Here is a 17,360-nt window from a genome sequence, read left to right on the forward strand (position 1 = left end):
CTGTAGCACAACATGACTATCATCAGATTAGGATGTAGGAATCTGATATACATAAGACTGCATTCACAACACATGTTGGTCACTTTGAATATTTGGTAATGCCTTTTGGACTCACAAATGCTCCAGCAACTTTTCAAACATTGATGAATAATGTGTTGGCAGACTTTTTAAGGAAATTCGCCTCGGTGTTCTTTGATGACATCTTAAATTATAGCACTTCCATGCAAGACCATGTTGATCATTTGAGAGCTGTTCTAGCAGTGTTAAGAGAAAATAAACTACACGCTAAGTTCTCCAAATGTACTTTTGCTCAATCTGAAGTAGAGTACTTGGGACATGTTATTAGCAAGGCTGGAGTAGCTACAGACCCTTCAAAGATAATCATTATTCAAAAGTGGCCCACACCAAAGACTACTACAGAGTTGAGGGCATTTCTTGGTTTAACTGGATATTACAGGAGGTTTATCCAGGGTTATGGCATAATTTGCAGGCCTTTGTTTGATGCTTTGAAGAAAAATGCATTTGAGTGGACCTCTAAGCAAGATCAAGCCTTTGCACAATTGAAGAACATCATGTCTAATCCACCTGTTCTGGCTCTTCCTGATTTCTCCCAACCTTTTATCTTGGAAGCTGATGCTAGTGGCACTGGTATAGGAGCTGTTTTGATGCAGAATGGCAGGCCCCTCTCTTTTCTTAGCAAGACTTTGGGACCTAAAGTTGTAGCCTTGTCCACATATGAAAAGGAAGCAATGGCTATTTTGGAGGCTTTAAAAAAGTGGAAGCATTACTTGGCCAGTACTTCTGTGATTATCAGAACTGATCAACAAAGCTTAAAGTATATTCATGAGCAAAGATTACTTGCAGGAATTCAGCACAAGTTATTTGTGAAATAGCTGGGTTACAACTATAAGATTGAGTATAAAAAGGGTAAGGAGAATAGAGCAGCAGATGCTTTATCCAGAGTTGACTTCAATCCATCAACCAATGCCATCTCTATGGTCATAGCAGCTTGGGTGGAACAAGTTATTGACAGCTATAAGGATGACCCTATTTGCCTGGACTTGATAACGAAACTGAGTTTGGACAGTCAGGCTGTCCCACACTACTCATTAACAAGTGGGGTGTTGAGATATAAGGGCAAAGTGGTGATTGGCCAACATGACTCTTTGAGGACTCAACTATTGGAAAATTTTCATAAGTCAGCCTTGGGAGGTCATTCAGGTGAAAGGGCTACTTCTTGTCAAAGATTGAAACTGGTATTCTATTGGCCTAAGCTCCACAAAGCTGTCAAGGATTATGTCAAAGCTCGTCCCATCTGTCAAAAGAATAAGAGTGAACACACCCCTTACCTAGGATTGTTGGAACAACTCCCAGTCCCAGATATGGCCTGGACACACATATCAATGGATTTCATTGAAGGCTTACCAAAATAAAATGGTAAAGATGTCATATTAGTGGTGGTTGATAGATTCACAAAGTACTCCCATTTTTTTACCCTTGAGTCATCCATTCACTGTTACTGACGTCATTCCCCTATTAACTGATAATGTGTTCAAGTTGCATGGACCACCAATGGTTATGGTGACTGATAGAGACAGAATCTTCACAAGTCACATTTGGCAATCAGTTTTCAAATCAATGGGCATCAAATTACATTTAAGTTCAGCATATCATCCACAAACTGATGGACAAACTGAAAGAGTAAATCAGTGCTTGGAAAACTATCTTAGGTGCATGTGTTTCACTGCTCCTAGAAGGTGGTTCTATTGTCTCTCATCAGCTGAGTGGTGGTACAATACATCTTATCACACATCTCTCAACATGACTCCCTTCCAAGCTTTGTATGGCTTTCCTCCTCCGATGGTGGCAGAAGTGGTTTTTCCAGATTGCCCCAATGACAATGTCAGGGAAATTCTGCATAATAGACAATTGGCCAACCAACTCATCAGAGACAATCTTGCAAAAGCCCAAGCAAGAATTAAACATCAGGTAGACAAACACAGGTCTGAAAGAGAATTGGAAATTGGCTCTAGGGTTTATTTGAAGCTGCAACCATACAGGCATACATCTTTGAGCTTGCACAATTCCTTGAAGCTGCATCCTAAGTATTATGGACCATTTCGAGTCCTAGAAAAGATTGGTAATACAGCATACAAGTTACTCTTACCGGACAACTGCACATTACATCCAGTGTTTCATGTCAGCCAACTAAAAAAGCATATTGGTCCAACAGTAGTGCCAACACCTGATTTGCCGCTGGTAGATGAAAAAGGAATCATCAAAGTAGCACCAGAGGCAATTTTGGAAAGGAGAATGATCCCAAGAAACAATGTACCTGTTGTGCAGTGGCTGATTCAGTGGACCAATCTACCATCCTCAGAAGCAACTTGGGAAGATGCAGCCTTCATTCGTCGGGTGTTTCCTTCTTTTCATCCTTGAGGACAAGGAAATTAGGGGGGGGGGCAGTTGTCATGATACTGAAGCCTTCAGACTACTCCATCAGGATACTGAAGACTTCAGACTACTCCATCGCCATTCAGAGTACTTCCGTTCTGCTACCCCGGTAACTTTTTCGCGGTTATAAATGTTGGGGGAAAGTTACCCCTGACCCTTACGCTTCCACTCGCATCTGTTCAGGCCGAAAAAACCCTAGCTTCTAGTGCCGCCGCCGTTGCATCTTTAGATCGCCAGCGCCGCTGCCTCTTCCATCGCCTGCGCCGCCTCCGGATGCTCCCCAAGGCAGGAATCAGGATGGGGAGAAAGCTTGAGAGCTCGAAGAAGGGGACAAAGGAGGCATCCAAGAAGGAGTCTTCCAGGAAAGGGAAAGAGCCCCAGCTGCCAGCCCCAAAGCGTGGAAAGACCGATCAAACTGCGCCGCCAAACCAGGCGATGGCCTGGAAAGGATCCACTATGAAGGACACGGAGATCCAGGCGCTGGTCGACGCCAAATTGCTACAAGAGCAGGTAGTCGCGGGATGGAGGTGTTCCTTCGGCAATCCTTGGATGTTCGAAACAGACCCCGATGAGACGGTAGTCTTTGCTCGATTCGTGGAGCGTGGGCTTGCTCTTCCAACATCTGACTTCTTCCGGGGCCTGTTGGATTACTATTCTTTGCAACTTGTCCATCTGAATCCCAATGGCATTTTGCATATCTCCATATTTGTTCATCTGTGCGAAGCTTTTTTGGGGGTGGAGCCCGATTTCAATCTTTTTCGCAAGATTTTTCATCTGAAGCCACAGCCTAGTGAGGACGACATGCAAGTTATTGGTGGTGCTGGCTTCCAGATCCGAGAATAGTACTCGGATCTGTATTTGAAATACGAGCTGGTGTCATCTCATGGCAGTTGGAAGGAGAAATGGTTTTATATTGAAGACCACAAGCCATCTCTGCCCAAGATAACTGGTCATCGCCGAACATACAGTAGTCGGTGGCTTGATGAACCGACAACTGCTGAGAGTATTCAAATACCCGATCTGCTGAAGAAGATTGCTGATCTGAAGGAGCAAGACATGACAGGAGTAGCCGTTGCTCGCAGTTTTCTGAAAAGTCGTGTGCGGCCATTGCAGCTTCAGACAACTCCCGGGTATGAGTACTCTGGACTCGAAGATCCTTCACGGATGTCATCCGAAGATATTTCAGATGAAGAGGTGGGGGTTCGTCTGAGCCGAATGTTCAGAGAGCTTGACGATACGCCCGTAGCGGTCGAGGAGTTCAACAAGTCGAACAAGCCAAAGGAAGTAAGTTCTCATCACTTGCTGCGCTTCAAGTACTCGTAATCTCTTGGTCTCTTGTTTTCCGAGTTGTTTATTTTTGTGCAGGCTGATGTACTTCTTTACTATTCGCCTCCTCCTCCCCCCAGTGCAGATGATGCAAAAAATGCAATGCGAGTACACTTACTGCGATTGCCTGGTGATCCTTCAGAAGGTGGGGAGGAGGAGAAGGATGAAATCAAGTCTTTTAGCGACTCTGATTCTGATGCTGATGATGACTTTGTGATGCAGCTGCGGGCTTCTAAGGGAGGCAAATCGTCTTCTGACGCCTCAAAACGACCTTCAGAGGGTGATAACACCGATGAGCACTTGGTCCCACTGCCGAAAAAGCGTTGGACTGCGATGCCTAAGCAGCGCGCTCGACGCGATCACCACATCTTCAACGCTGCACCTTCGATGGTAATAACCTTTGCGGAAGGGCAAATTGTGGAGTTACGAGTACATTCCGACTTGTCTTGCGTAGTCGCGATTGCTTATCTTGATTTTTTTCTTTTGCAAACAACTGATGAAGTAGTTGAAGATGTTGAGGTGGCTGCTGATGCAGTGTTTGATGCCGCTGAAATGACTGTCAACAATGTAGTCGAGACAGCGGAAGCAGCAGCTGGCAATGCAGATGTCATGACGGAGACGGCTGCCGGTGACATAGCCGTGGCGTCGAAGACGGTGACCCATCACGCAGTCGTCGAAATGGAGGTGGCAACCGATAGTGTGGCTGGTTCGGCGGAGACGAACATGAGTGAGGTGGTAAAAACGCCGGAGGCAGTGTCAGACGCCACGCTGCCCGAAGCTTCCGTTGGCGGTGAGTACGCTAGTAGTAGTAGTAGTCGTGCGGCCGCCGTTGCTGAACTAATTGCTGCAGGTATTGGCGACAATCTGGAGAATCCGCCACCTACCCCGATGAATATACCAGCCCCCAGCATCATGCCGAAGCCCTTGATGGGGAAACGTTCCCTGGTCCCTCGTCGGTCGACCAAGTGAGTACCCTCGCAATTGCTGAGTATTGGTTTGATGTCGAGTAGTTGTTCTCTGACTCTTATGTCTTGTTGTGTGTAGGACATCTTCAAATGTTGACCCTAGAGCGGTGAGCACCGAAACAGCTGCTGATAGCGGAGGCCACTTAACCGCGGAGCCCGCTTCTGCGCCTGTTATCGGGCTGTCAGAGGAGAACCCAGTGCCCGCCGCGGATCCCAGTGCTACATCTCTAGCGGCTGCTTTATTGCAGGATGTGGCCATCGCTCTTCAAGATGTGGCGCCGGTAGTCTCCCAGAATTCTACTCCCGAGCTGCTACCTGAAGCCGCATCGGCTCAAGGACCTTCTGCAGCAGACATTTTGGACACCCTTCCCCTCAATGCTGCGAGTACTGAAGCCCCCAAGATTGAGGTTGCGCGCACCCTTGAGTCGGTTGGGGCGGCTACGGAGATGTCGTCTCAGGCGGAGCTATCATTTAGTCAAGAATTAGTCTTGGAGCCGAGTGCGAGGACTGATTCCGCGGCTGAAGATCCGTTTCCGCAGAGGGAGGTCGAGGCTTTCGAGAGCCCCTTATTTGAGCCGCAGGTTATATCCTCTGTTTTTGAGGCAAATCAGCGTTTGTTGACGTATACCAAGGTGAGTTTTGAACTCAGCTGACATCTTCCTCTATTTGAGTTGAAAAATCCGCTTTAGAGTACTGATTTCTCTGTACTCAGGATCTGTTTGAGAAGTCTCGCCAGAATGTACAACTTCTGCGGGAGCAAAACAAGGCTGCGCGCCGCGTTGCGCTTCTGGAGAAGGAGATTAGCGAGGAGCGCCGGCGGACTTCAGAATTCTTGAAGAAGTATGATGGTGCCTTGGCGTCGTTCGAAGTTGAACGACGGGAGTATGAAGGAGAGAAAGCGTGCGTTGTTGCGCGTAATAAGTCATTGCACCAGAAAGTCGATGGTGAGTACTCGTGTTTTCGATCCATAGCTTGTATGTTGTATGTAGCCTGCTTCTTGACTGCCTATTGCTTTGGTGCAGAGTTGAAAAGCCAGGAGACTTTGCTGAAAAACACGATCACCGATTGGAAGAACGCGTACTGCCGGCAGTCGAAGGAGCTTGAAGAACTCAAGGCTCGACTGGAGAAGGTGGAGCGTGACTTGGAGAAGGAATCCAAGATGCGCCAAGATGGTGAGGTCGGTCTAGTTAGGGCTATGACCACCATCAAGGAGCTGTCAGACGCGGCGCAACTCGTGGTGGACCTAGTGGAGCCCCCTGCGGACGGAGTAGAGCCCCATCCTTTAATCGACAGGATCAGGGATGCGCCGGGGAAGATAACCAGCTTGATCCAGGGCATGGCGAAATCCATATCCAAGCAGCTGTTAGGATTCGTCAAGTCCTTCTATCCCAAAGCAGATCTTTCCCTGGTTGCGAAAGGTGTTGCTGCAGATTGTTTGGACGAGACGTATAAGCAATACTTGGAGGAGTTAGACCCCATAGCCGAGGAGGTAGCCAAGTTCGTTAACTTGCAGTAGTCTTAGGCTCCCTTCGGTTGTAATCGCTCCTGAACTTGTATCTCTGTACAATGATCCTTTGGGAGAATTTTGCATTTTGATTTCCCACTAGTTCGCTTGTGAGAGTACTTTCTTCTACTGACTTGATCAGGAATCGCATCTTTGAGTTGTTATCGTACTCGATTGATGAGTGGTCTGCAGAAGTTATCGCTTGTTTCTCGTAGTCCAAGTAGTCATCCCTTTGCTCATGCATTATTGTGGGCGTACTGTGTAGGATGCGCAAGGAAACTGTGCGTTGGTCCTTTGGGCTAGAGCAGAAGCATTGATGTAATATCCTGCAAGATTCGTTAATACGAAAAATGCATGTATGAAATAAGTAGTCGAAACGAGTAGACTTGGGTACTCTTATGTCGACTTGTTAGCTGCTTATGCCATTGGTCCGTTTTCTGCGAACTTTTGAAGTGTAGGCTTGTGTCTGGGAGCTGTATAAGCTCATGTTGCTGCTGACCCGCTGTTTGCCGGCCGCTAGGTGAGTTGAGAAACCCGAGTAGACTTGTGAGTACAAGTCGTACTAGGGCGTGTGAGCCCGAAGAGCTGAAAAGCTCAAGGTTTGAGCTGACTCGCCTTTGCGAGCCACTCGATGAGTTGAGTAACCCGAGCCGTTACACGACTAGTTCCAGGAGGTACAAGGGTCTTCTCAACTGTGACCGTTGAGCTTATGCCAATTTGGAAGGAAAACGATATCCCATGGATAATGCCAAATTTTTCGCCGTTGCGCGGAAATACCGATCCGTTGCTCCGGTAACTGTCATGATACTCAAGCCTTCAGACTACTCCATCAGGATACTGAAGCCTTCAGAATACTCCATCGCCATTCAAGGTACTTCTCTGTAAAAATTGAATCGCTATGTAATAGCTAACAGGGGTTGAACCGGGTCATTATCGAAGAACACAGACCCTAGTTTATCCCTCAAGTAGCAGTGGTTCTAGCGCCGCCGCTATGGCTGGCTTACTATGTATCTGAAGATTCCATCTCTAAGTGATAGAGCTGCAGTTCCTCGTCAGTTTCCCTTTCCCCCTTTTGAATCTGCCTGCGTTCTTGCTGTTTCTTTTGCTTTTATCTTTTCGATCCCTGTCAGTAACTCCGTCGTGGTTATAAATATTGGGGGAAAGTTACCTCTGCCCATTACGCTTTCATTTGCATCTGTTCGTTGCTCAGGCCAGAAAAAACCCTAGCCCTAAGCGCCGCCGCCGTTGCATCTTTAGATCGCCAGCGCCGCTGCCTCTTCCATCCCCTGCGCCGCCTCCGCTTGCTCCCCAAGGCAGTAATCAGGATGGAGAGAAAGCTTGAGAGCTCGAAGAAGGGGACCAAGGAGGCATCCAAGAAGGAGTCTTCCACGAAAGGGAAAGAGCCCCAGCTGCCGGCCCCAAAGCGTGGAAAGACCGATCAAACTGCGCCGCCAAATCAGGCGATGGCCTGGAAACGATCCACTATGAAGGACACGAAGATCCAGGCGCTGGTCGACGCCAAATTGCTACAAGAGCAGGTAGTCGCGGGATGGAGGTGTTCCTTCGGCAATCCTTGGATGTTCGAAACACACCCCGATCAGACGGTAGTCTTTGCTCGATTCGTGGAGCATGGGCTTGCTCTTCCAACATCTGACTTCTTCCGGGGCCTGTTGGATTACTATTGTTTGCAACTTGTCCATCTGAATTCCAATGGCCTTTTGCATATCTCCATATTTGTTCATCTGTGCGAAGCTTTTTTGGGAGTGGAGCCCCATTTCAATCGATTTCGCAAGATTTTTCGTTTGAAGCCAGAGCCTAGTGAGGACGACATGCAAGTTATTGGTGGTGTTGGCTTCCAGATCCGAGAGCAGTACTCGGATCTGTATTTGAAATACGAGCTGGTGTCATCTCATGGCAGTTGGAAGGAGAAATGGTTTTATATTGAAGACCACAAGCCATCTGGTTATCGCCCAACATATAGTAGTCGGTGGCTTGATGAACCGACAACTGCTGAGAGTATTCAAATACCCGATCTGCTGAAGAAGATTGCTGATCTGAAGGAGCAAGGAATGACAGGAGTAGCCGTTGCTCGCAGTTTTCTGAAAAGACGTGTGCAGCCATTGCAGCTTCGGACAACTCCCAGGTATGAGTACTCTGGACTCGACGATCCTTCACGGATGTCATCCGAAGATATTTCAGATGAAGAGGTGGGGGTTCGTCTGAGCCGAATGTTCAGAGAGCTTGACGATATGCCCGTAGCGGTCCAGGAGTTCAACAAGTCGAACAAGCCAAATGAAGTAAGTTCTCAACACTTGCTGCGCTTCAAGTACTCGTAATCTCTTGGTCTCTTGTTTTCCGACTTGTTTATTTTTGTGCAGGCTGATGTACTTCTTTATTATTCGCCTCCTCCTCCCCCCAGTGCAGATGATGCAAAAAATGCAATGCGAGAACACTTACTGCGATTGCCTGGGAATCCTTCAGAAGGAGTGGAGGAGGAGGAGGAGGATATCGAGTCTTTTAGCGACTCTGATTCTGATGCTGATGATGACTTTGTGATGCAGCCGCGAGCTTCTAAGGGAGGCAATCGTCTTCTGACACCTCAAAACGACCTTCAGAGAGTGATGACACCGATGAGCACTTGCTCCCGGTGCCGAAAAAGCGTCGGACCGCGATGCCTAAGCAGCACGCTCGACGCGACCACATCTTCAACGCTGCACCCCCGATGGTAATAACCTTTGCGGAAGGGCAAATTGTGAAGTTACGAGTACATTCCGACTTGTCTTGCGTAGTCGCGATTGCTTATCTTTATTTTTTTCTTTTGCAGACAACTGATGAAGTAGTTGAAGATGTTGAGGTGGCTGCTGATGCAGTGTTTGATGCCGCAGAAATGACTGTCAACAATGTAGTCGAGACAGCGGAAGCAGCAGCTGGCAATGCAGATATTATGACAGAAACGGCTGGCGGTGACGTAGCCGTGGCATCGAAGACGGTGACCCATCACGCAGTCATCGAAATGGAGGTGGCAACCGATAGTGTGGCTGGTTCGACGGAGACGAACATGAGTGAAGTGGTAAAAACGCCGGAGGTAGTGTCAGACGCCACACTGCCCGAAGCTTCCGTTGGCGGTGAGAAGCTAGTAGTAGTAGCAGTCGCGCGGCCGCCGTTGCTGAACTAATTGCTGCAGGTATTGGCGACAATAGGTAGTCTCCCAGAATTCTACACCCGAGCTGCTGCCTGAAGCCGCATCGGCTCAAGGACCTTCTGCAGCAGACATTTTGGACATCCTTCCCCTCAATGCTGCGAGTAATGAAGCCCCCAAGATTGAGGTTGCGCGCACCCTTGAGTCGGTTGGGGCGGCTACGGAGACGTCGTCTTAGGCGGAGCTATCATTTAGTCAAAAATTAGTCTTGGAGCCGAGTGCGAGGATTGATCCTGCGGCTGAAGATCCGTTGCCGCAGAGGGAGGTCGAGGCTTTCGAGAGCCCCTTATTTGATCCGCAGGTTATATCCTCTGTTTTTGAGGCAAATCAGTGTTTGTTGACATATACCAATGTGAGTTTTGAACTCAGCTAACATCTTCCTCTATTTGAGTTGAAAAATCCACTTTAGAGTACTGATTTCTCTGTACTCAGGATCTGTTTGAGAAGTCTCGCCAGAATGTACAACTTCTGCAGGAGCAAAACGAGGCTTCGCGCCGCGTTGCACTTCTGGAGAAGGAGATTAGCGAGGAGCGCCTGCGAACTTCGGAATTCTTGAAGAAGTATGATGGTGCCTTGGCGTCGTTCAATGTTGACCGACGGGAGTATGAAGGAGAGAAAGCGCGCGTTGTTGCGCGTAATAAGTCATTGCACCAGAAAGTCGATGGTGAGTACTCGTGTTTGCGATCCATAGCTTGTATGTTGTATGTAGCTTGCTTCTTGACTGCCTAGTGCTTTGGTGCAGAGTTGAAAAGCCAGGAGACTTTGCTAAAAAACACGATCAGCGATTGGATGAACGCGTACTGCCGGCAGTCGGAGGAGCTTGAAGAACTCAAGGCTCGGCTGGAGAAGGTGGAGCGTGACTTGGAGAAGGAATCCACGATGCGCCAAGATGGTGAGGTCGGTCTAGTCAGGGCTATGACCACCATCAAGGGCTGTCAGACGCGGCGCAACTCGTGGCGGACCTAGTGGAGCCCCCTGCGGACGGAGTAGAGCCCCGTCCTTTAATCGACAGGATCAGGGATACGCCGGGGAAGATAACCAGCTTGATCCAGGGCATGGCGAAATCCATATCCAAGCAGCTGTTAGGATTCGTCAAGTCCTTCTATCCCAAAGCAGATCTTTCCCTGGTTGCGGAAGGTGTTGCTGCAGATTGTTCGGACGAGACGTATAAGCAATACTTGGAGGAGTTAGACCCCATAGCCGAGGAGGTAGCCAAGTTCGTTAACTTGCAGTAGTCTTAGGCTCCCTTCGGTTGTAATCGCTCCTGAACTTGTATCTCTGTGCAATGATCCTTTGGGAGAATTTTGCATTTTGATTTCCCACTAGTTCGCTTGTGAGAGTACTTTCTTCTGCTGACTTGATCAGGAATCGCATCTTTGAGTTGTTATCGTACTCGATTGATGAGTGGTCTGCAGAAGTTATCGCTTGTTTCTCAAAGTCCAAGTAGTCGTCCCTTTGCTCATGCATTATTGTGGGCGTACTGTGTAGGATGCGCAAGGAAACTGTGCGTTGGTCCTTTGGGCTAGAGCAGAAGCATTGATGTAATATCCTGCAAGATTCATTAATACGAAAAATGCATGTATGAAATAAGTAGTCGAAACGAGTAGACTTGGGTACTCTTATGTCGACTTGTTAGCTGCTTATGCCATTGGTCCGTTTTCTGCGAACTTTTGAAGTGTAGGCTTGTGTCTGGGAGCTGTATAAGCTCATGTTGCTGCTGACCCGCTGTTTGCCGGCCGCTAGGTGAGTTGAGAAACCTGAGTAGACTTGTGAGTACAAGTCGTACTAGGACGTGTGAGCCCGAAGAGCTGAAAAGCTCAAGGTTTGAGCTGACTCGCCTTTGCGAGCCACTCGATGAGTTGAGTAACCCGAGCCGTTACACGACTAGTTCTAGGAGGTACAAGGGTCTTCTCAACTGTGACCGTTGAGCTTATGCCAATTTGGAAGGAAAACGATATCCCATGGATAATGCCAAATTTTTCGCCGTTGCGCGGAAATACCGATCCGTTGCTCCGGTAACTGTCATGATACTGAAGCCTTCAGACTACTCCATCAGGATACTGAAGCCTTCAGAATACTCCATCGCCATTCAGAGTACTTCTCTGTAAAAATTGAATCGCTATGTAATAGCTAACAGGGGTTGAACCGGGTCATTATCGAAAAACACAGACCCTAGTTTATCCCTCGAGTAGTAGTGGTTCTAGCGCCGCCGCTATGGCTGGCTTACTATGTATCTGAAGATTCAGTCTCTAAGTGATAGAGCTGCAGTTCCTCGTCAGTTTCCCCTTTCCCCTTTTGAATCTGCCTGCGTTCTTGCTGTTTCTTTTGCTTCTATCTTTTCGATCCCTGTCAGTAACTCCGTCGTGGTTATAAATATTGGGGGAAAGTTACCCCTGCCCATTACGCTTTCATTTGCATCTGTTCGTTGCTCAGGCCAGAAAAAACCCTAGCCCTAAGCGCCGCCGCCGTTGCATCTTTAGATCGCCAGCGCCGCTGCCTCTTCCATCCCCTGCGCCGCCTCCGCTTGCTCCCCAAGGCAGTAATCAGCATGAGGAGAAAGCTTGAGAGCTCGAAGAAGGGGATCAAGGAGGCATCAGAGAAGGAGTCTTCCATGAAAGGGAAAGAGCCCCAGCTGCCGGCCCCAAAGCGTGGAAAGACCGATCAAACTGCGTCGCCAAATCAGGCGATGGCCTGGAAACGATCCACTATGAAGGACACGAAGATCCAGGCGCTGGTCGACGCCAAATTGCTACAAGAGCAGGTAGTCGCGGGATGGAGGTGTTCCTTCGGCAATCCTTGGATGTTCGAAACACACCCCGATGAGACGGTAGTCTTTGCTCGATTCGTGGAGCATGGGCTTGCTCTTCCAACATCTGACTTCTTCCGGGGCCTGTTGGATTACTATTGTTTGCAACTTGTCCATCTGAATTCCAATGGCCTTTTGCATATCTCCATATTTGTTCATCTGTGCGAAGCTTTTTTTGGAGTGGAGCCCCATTTCAATCGATTTCGGAAGATTTTTCGTTTGAAGCCAGAGCCTAGTGAGGACGACATGCAAGTTATTGGTGGTGTTGGCTTCCAGATCCGAGAGCAGTACTCGGATCTGTATTTGAAATACGAGCTGGTGTCATCTCATGGCAGTTGGAAGGAGAAATGGTTTTATATTGAAGACCACAAGCCATCTGGTTATCGCCCAACATATAGTAGTCGGTGGCTTGATGAACCGACAACTGCTGAGAGTATTCAAATACCCGATCTGCTGAAGAAGATTGCTGATCTGAAGGAGCAAGGAATGATAGGAGTAGCCGTTGCTCGCAGTTTTCTGAAAAGACGTGTGCAGCCATTGCAGCTTCGGACAACTCCCGGGTATGAGTACTCTGGACTCGACGATCCTTCACGGATGTCATCCGAAGATATTTCAGATGAAGAGGTGGGGGTTCGTCTGAGCCGAATGTTCAGAGAGCTTGACGATATGCCCGTAGCGGTCCAGGAGTTCAACAAGTCGAACAAGCCAAATGAAGTAAGTTCTCAACACTTGCTGCGCTTCAAGTACTCGTAATCTCTTGGTCTCTTGTTTTCCGACTTGTTTATTTTTGTGCAGGCTGATGTACTTCTTTAGTATTCGCCTCCTCCTCCCCCCAGTGCAGATGATGCAAAAAATGCAATGCGAGAACACTTACTGCGATTGCCTGGGAATCCTTCAGAAGGGGTGGAGGAGGACGAGGAGGATATCGAGTCTTTTAGCGACTCTGATTCTGATGCTGATGATGACTTTGTGATGCAGCCGTGAGCTTCTAAGGGAGGCAAATCGTCTTCTGACGCCTCAAAACGACCTTCAGAGAGTGATGACACCGATGAGCACTTGCTCCCGGTGCCGAAAAAGCGTCGGACCGCGATGCCTAAGCAGCACGCTCGACGCGACCACATCTTCAACGCTGCACCCCCGATGGTAATAACCTTTGCGGAAGGGCAAATTGTGAAGTTACGAGTACATTCCGACTTGTCTTGCGTAGTCGCGATTGCTTATCTTTATTTTTTTCTTTTGCAGACAACTGATGAAGTAGTTGAAGATGTTGAGGTGGCTGCTGATGCAGTGTTTGATGCCGCAGAAATGACTGTCAACAATGTAGTCGAGACAGCGGAAGCAGCAGCTGGCAATGCAGATATTATGACGGAAACGGCTGCCGGTGACGTAGCCGTGGCATCGAAGACGGTGACCCATCACGCAGTCATCAAAATGGAGGTGGCAACCGATAGTGTGGCTGGTTCGACGGAGACGAACATGAGTGAAGTGGTAAAAACGCCGGAGGTAGTGTCAGACGCCACACTGCCCGAAGCTTCCGTTGGCGGTGAGTAGCTAGTAGTAGTAGCAGTCGCGCGGCCGCCGTTGCTGAACTAATTGCTGCAGGTATTGGCGACAATAGGTAGTCTCCCAGAATTCTACACCCGAGCTGCTGCCTGAAGCCGCATCGGCTCGAGGACCTTCTGCAGCAGACATTTTGGACATCCTTCCCCTCAATGCTGCGAGTAATGAAGCCCCCAAAATTGAGGTTGCGCGCACCCTTGAGTCGGTTGGGGCGGCTACGGAGACGTCGTCTTAGGCGGAGCTATCATTTAGTCAAAAATTAGTCTTGGAGCCGAGTGCGAGGATTGATCCTGCGGCTGAAGATCCGTTGCCGCAGAGGGAGGTCGAGGCTTTCGAGAGCCCCTTATTTGATCCGCAGGTTATATCCTCTGTTTTTGAGGCAAATCAGTGTTTGTTGACATATACCAATGTGAGTTTTGAACTCAGCTAACATCTTCCTCTATTTGAGTTGAAAAATCCACTTTAGAGTACTGATTTCTCTGTACTCAGGATCTGTTTGAGAAATCTCGCCAGAATGTACAACTTCTGCAGGAGCAAAACGAGGCTTCGCATCGCGTTGCGCTTCTGGAGAAGGAGATTAGCGAGGAGCGCCTGCGAACTTTGGAATTCTTGAAGAAGTATGATGGTGCCTTGGCGTCGTTCAAAGTTGACCGACGGGAGTATGAAGGAGAGAAAGCGCGCGTTGTTGCGCGTAATAAGTCATTGCACCAGAAAGTCGATGGTGAGTACTCGTGTTTGCGATCCATAGCTTGTATGTTGTATGTAGCTTGCTTCTTGACCGCCTAGTGCTTTGGTGCAGAGTTGAAAAGCCAGGAGACTTTGCTGAAAAACACGATCAGCGATTGGATGAACGCGTACTGCCGGCAGTCGGAGGAGCTTGAAGAACTCAAGGCTCGGCTGGAGAAGGTGGAGCGTGACTTGGAGAAGGAATCCACGATGCGCCAAGATGGTGAGGTCGATCTAGTCAGGGCTATGACCACCATCAAGGGGCTGTCAGACGCGGCGCAACTCGTGGCGGACCTAGTGGAGTCCCCTGCGGACGGAGTAGAGCCCCGTCCTTTAATCGACAGGATCAGGGATACGCCGGGGAAGATAACTAGCTTGATCCAGGGCATGGCGAAATCCATATCCAAGCAGCTGTTAGAATTCGTCAAGTCCTTCTATCCCAAATCAGATCTTTCCCTGGTTGCGGAAGGTGTTGCTGCAGATTGTTCGGACGAGACGTATAAGCAATACTTGGAGGAGTTAGACCCCATAGCCGAGGAGGTAGCCAAGTTCGTTAACTTGCAGTAGTCTTAGGCTCCCTTCGGTTGTAATCGCTCCTGAACTTGTATCTCTGTACAATGATCCTTTGGGAGAATTTTGCATTTTGATTTCCCACTAGTTCGCTTGTGAGAGTACTTTCTTCTGCTGACTTGATCAGGAATCGCATCTTTGAGTTGTTATCGTACTCGATTGATGAGTGGTCTGCAGAAGTTATCGCTTGTTTCTCGTAGTCCAAGTAGTCGTCCCTTTGCTCATGCATTATTGTGGGCGTACTGTGTAGGATGCGCAAGGAAACTGTGCGTTGGTCCTTTGGGCTAGAGCAGAAGCATTGATGTAATATCCTGCAAGATTCGTTAATACGAAAAATGCATGTATGAAATAAGTAGTCGAAACGAGTAGACTTGGGTACTCTTATGTCGACTTGTTGGCTGCTTGTGCCATTGGTCCGTTTTCTGCGAACTTTTGAAGTGTAGGCTTGTGTTTGGGAGCTGTATAAGCTCATGTTGCTGCTGACCCGCTGTTTGCCGGCCGCTAGGTGAGTTGATAAACCCGAGTAGACTTGTGAGTACAAGTCGTACTAGGGCATGTGAGCCCAGAGAGCTGAAAAGCTCAAGGTTCGAGCTGACTCGCCTTTGCGAGCCACTCGATGAGTTGAGTAACCCGAGCCGTTACACGACTAGTTCCAGGAGGTACAAGGGTCTTCTCAACTGTGACCGTTGAGCTTATGCCGATTTGGAAGGAAAACGATATCCCATGGATAATGCCAAAATTTTCGCCGTTGTGCGGAAACACCGATCCGTTGCTCCGGTAAATGTCATGATACTGAAGCCTTTAGACTACTCCATCAGGATACCGAAGCCTTTAGACTACTCCATCACCATTCAGAGTACTTCTCTGTAAAAACTGAATCGCTATGTAATAGCTAACAGGGGTTGAACCGTGTCATTATCGAAGAACACAGACCCTAGTTTATCCCTCGAGTAGCAGTGGTTCTAGCGCCGCCGCTATGGCTGGCTTACTATGTATCTGAAGATTCCATCTGTAAATGAAAGAGCTGTTGTTCCTCGTTAGTTTCCCTTCCCCTTTTGAATCTTCCTGCGTTCTTGCTGTTTCTTTTGCTTCTATCTTTTCGATCCCTGTCAGTAACTCCGTCGTGGTTATAAATATTGGGGGAAAGTTACCCCCTGCCCATTACGCTTTCATTTGCATCTGTTCGTTGCTCAGGCCAAAAAAAACTCTAGCCCTAAGCGCCGCCGCCGTTGCATATTTAGATCGCCAGCGCCGCTGCCTCTTCCATCCCCTGCGCCGCCTCTGCTTGCTCCCCAAGGCAGTAATCAGCATGAGGAGAAAGCTTGAGAGCTCGAAGAAGGGGATCAAGGAGGCATCAGAGAAGGAGTCTTCCACGAAAGGGAAAGAGCCCCAGCTGCCGGCCCCAAAGCGTGGAAAGACCGATCAAACTGCGCCGCCAAATCAGGCGATGGCCTGGAAACGGTCCACTATGAAGGACACGGAGATCCAGGCGCTGGTCGACGCCAAATTGCTACAAGAGCAGGTAGTCGCGGGATGCAGGTGTTCCTTCGGCAATCCTTGGATGTTCGAAACACACCCCGATGAGACGGTAGTCTTTGCTCGATTCGTGGAGCATGGGCTTGCTCTTCCAACATCTGACTTCTTCCGGGGCATGTTGGATTACTATTGTTTGCAACTTATCCATCTGAATTCCAATGGCCTTTTGCATATCTCCATATTTGTTCATCTGTGCGAAGCTTTTTTTTGGAGTGGAGCCCCATTTCAATCGATTTCGCAAGATTTTTCGTTTGAAGCCAGAGCCTAGTGAGGACGACATGCAAGTTATTGGTGGTGTTGGCTTCCAGATCCGAGAGCAGTACTCGGATCTGTATTTGAAATACGAGCTGGTGTCATCTCATGGCAGTTGGAAGGAGAAATGGTTTTATATTGAAGACCACAAGCCATCTGGTTATCGCCCAACATATAGTAGTCGGTGGCTTGATGAACCGACAACTGCTGAGAGTATTCAAATACCCGATCTGCTGAAGAAGATTGCTGATCTGAAGGAGCAAGGAATGACAGGAGTAGCCGTTGCTCGCAGTTTTCTGAAAAGACGTGTGCAGCCATTGCAGCTTCGGACAACTCCCGGGTATGAGTACTCTGGACTCGACGATCCTTCACGGATGTCATCCGAAGATATTTCAGATGAAGAGGTGGGGGTTCGTCTGAGCCAAATGTTCAGAGAGCTTGACGATATGCCCGTAGCGGTCC

The 17,360-nt window shown here is 48.5% G+C and overlaps 1 protein-coding gene across 11 annotated transcripts in view; it reads right to left on the minus strand.

The window, feature by feature from the left end:
• LOC117833457 (uncharacterized) overlaps positions 1-17,360 on the minus strand; it is a 46,028-nt gene that overhangs the window by 960 nt on the left and 27,708 nt on the right. For 4 of the 11 annotated variants that reach the window (XM_072295591.1, XM_072295588.1, XM_034712958.2 and 1 more), the window contains one exon: positions 1-17,360. This exon is cut by the window's right edge. The exons of 1 other annotated variant lie outside the window; for it this stretch is intronic. The gene's annotated coding sequence lies outside the window, so the exon portion shown is untranslated. 6 more of the 11 variants (XM_072295593.1, XM_072295597.1, XM_072295592.1 and 3 more) reach the window with 5 other exon arrangements.

The sequence above is a fragment of the Setaria viridis genome, chromosome 8, assembly GCF_005286985.2.
Source record: "Setaria viridis chromosome 8, Setaria_viridis_v4.0, whole genome shotgun sequence".
In the NCBI taxonomy this organism is placed as follows: Eukaryota; Viridiplantae; Streptophyta; class Magnoliopsida; order Poales; family Poaceae; genus Setaria; species Setaria viridis.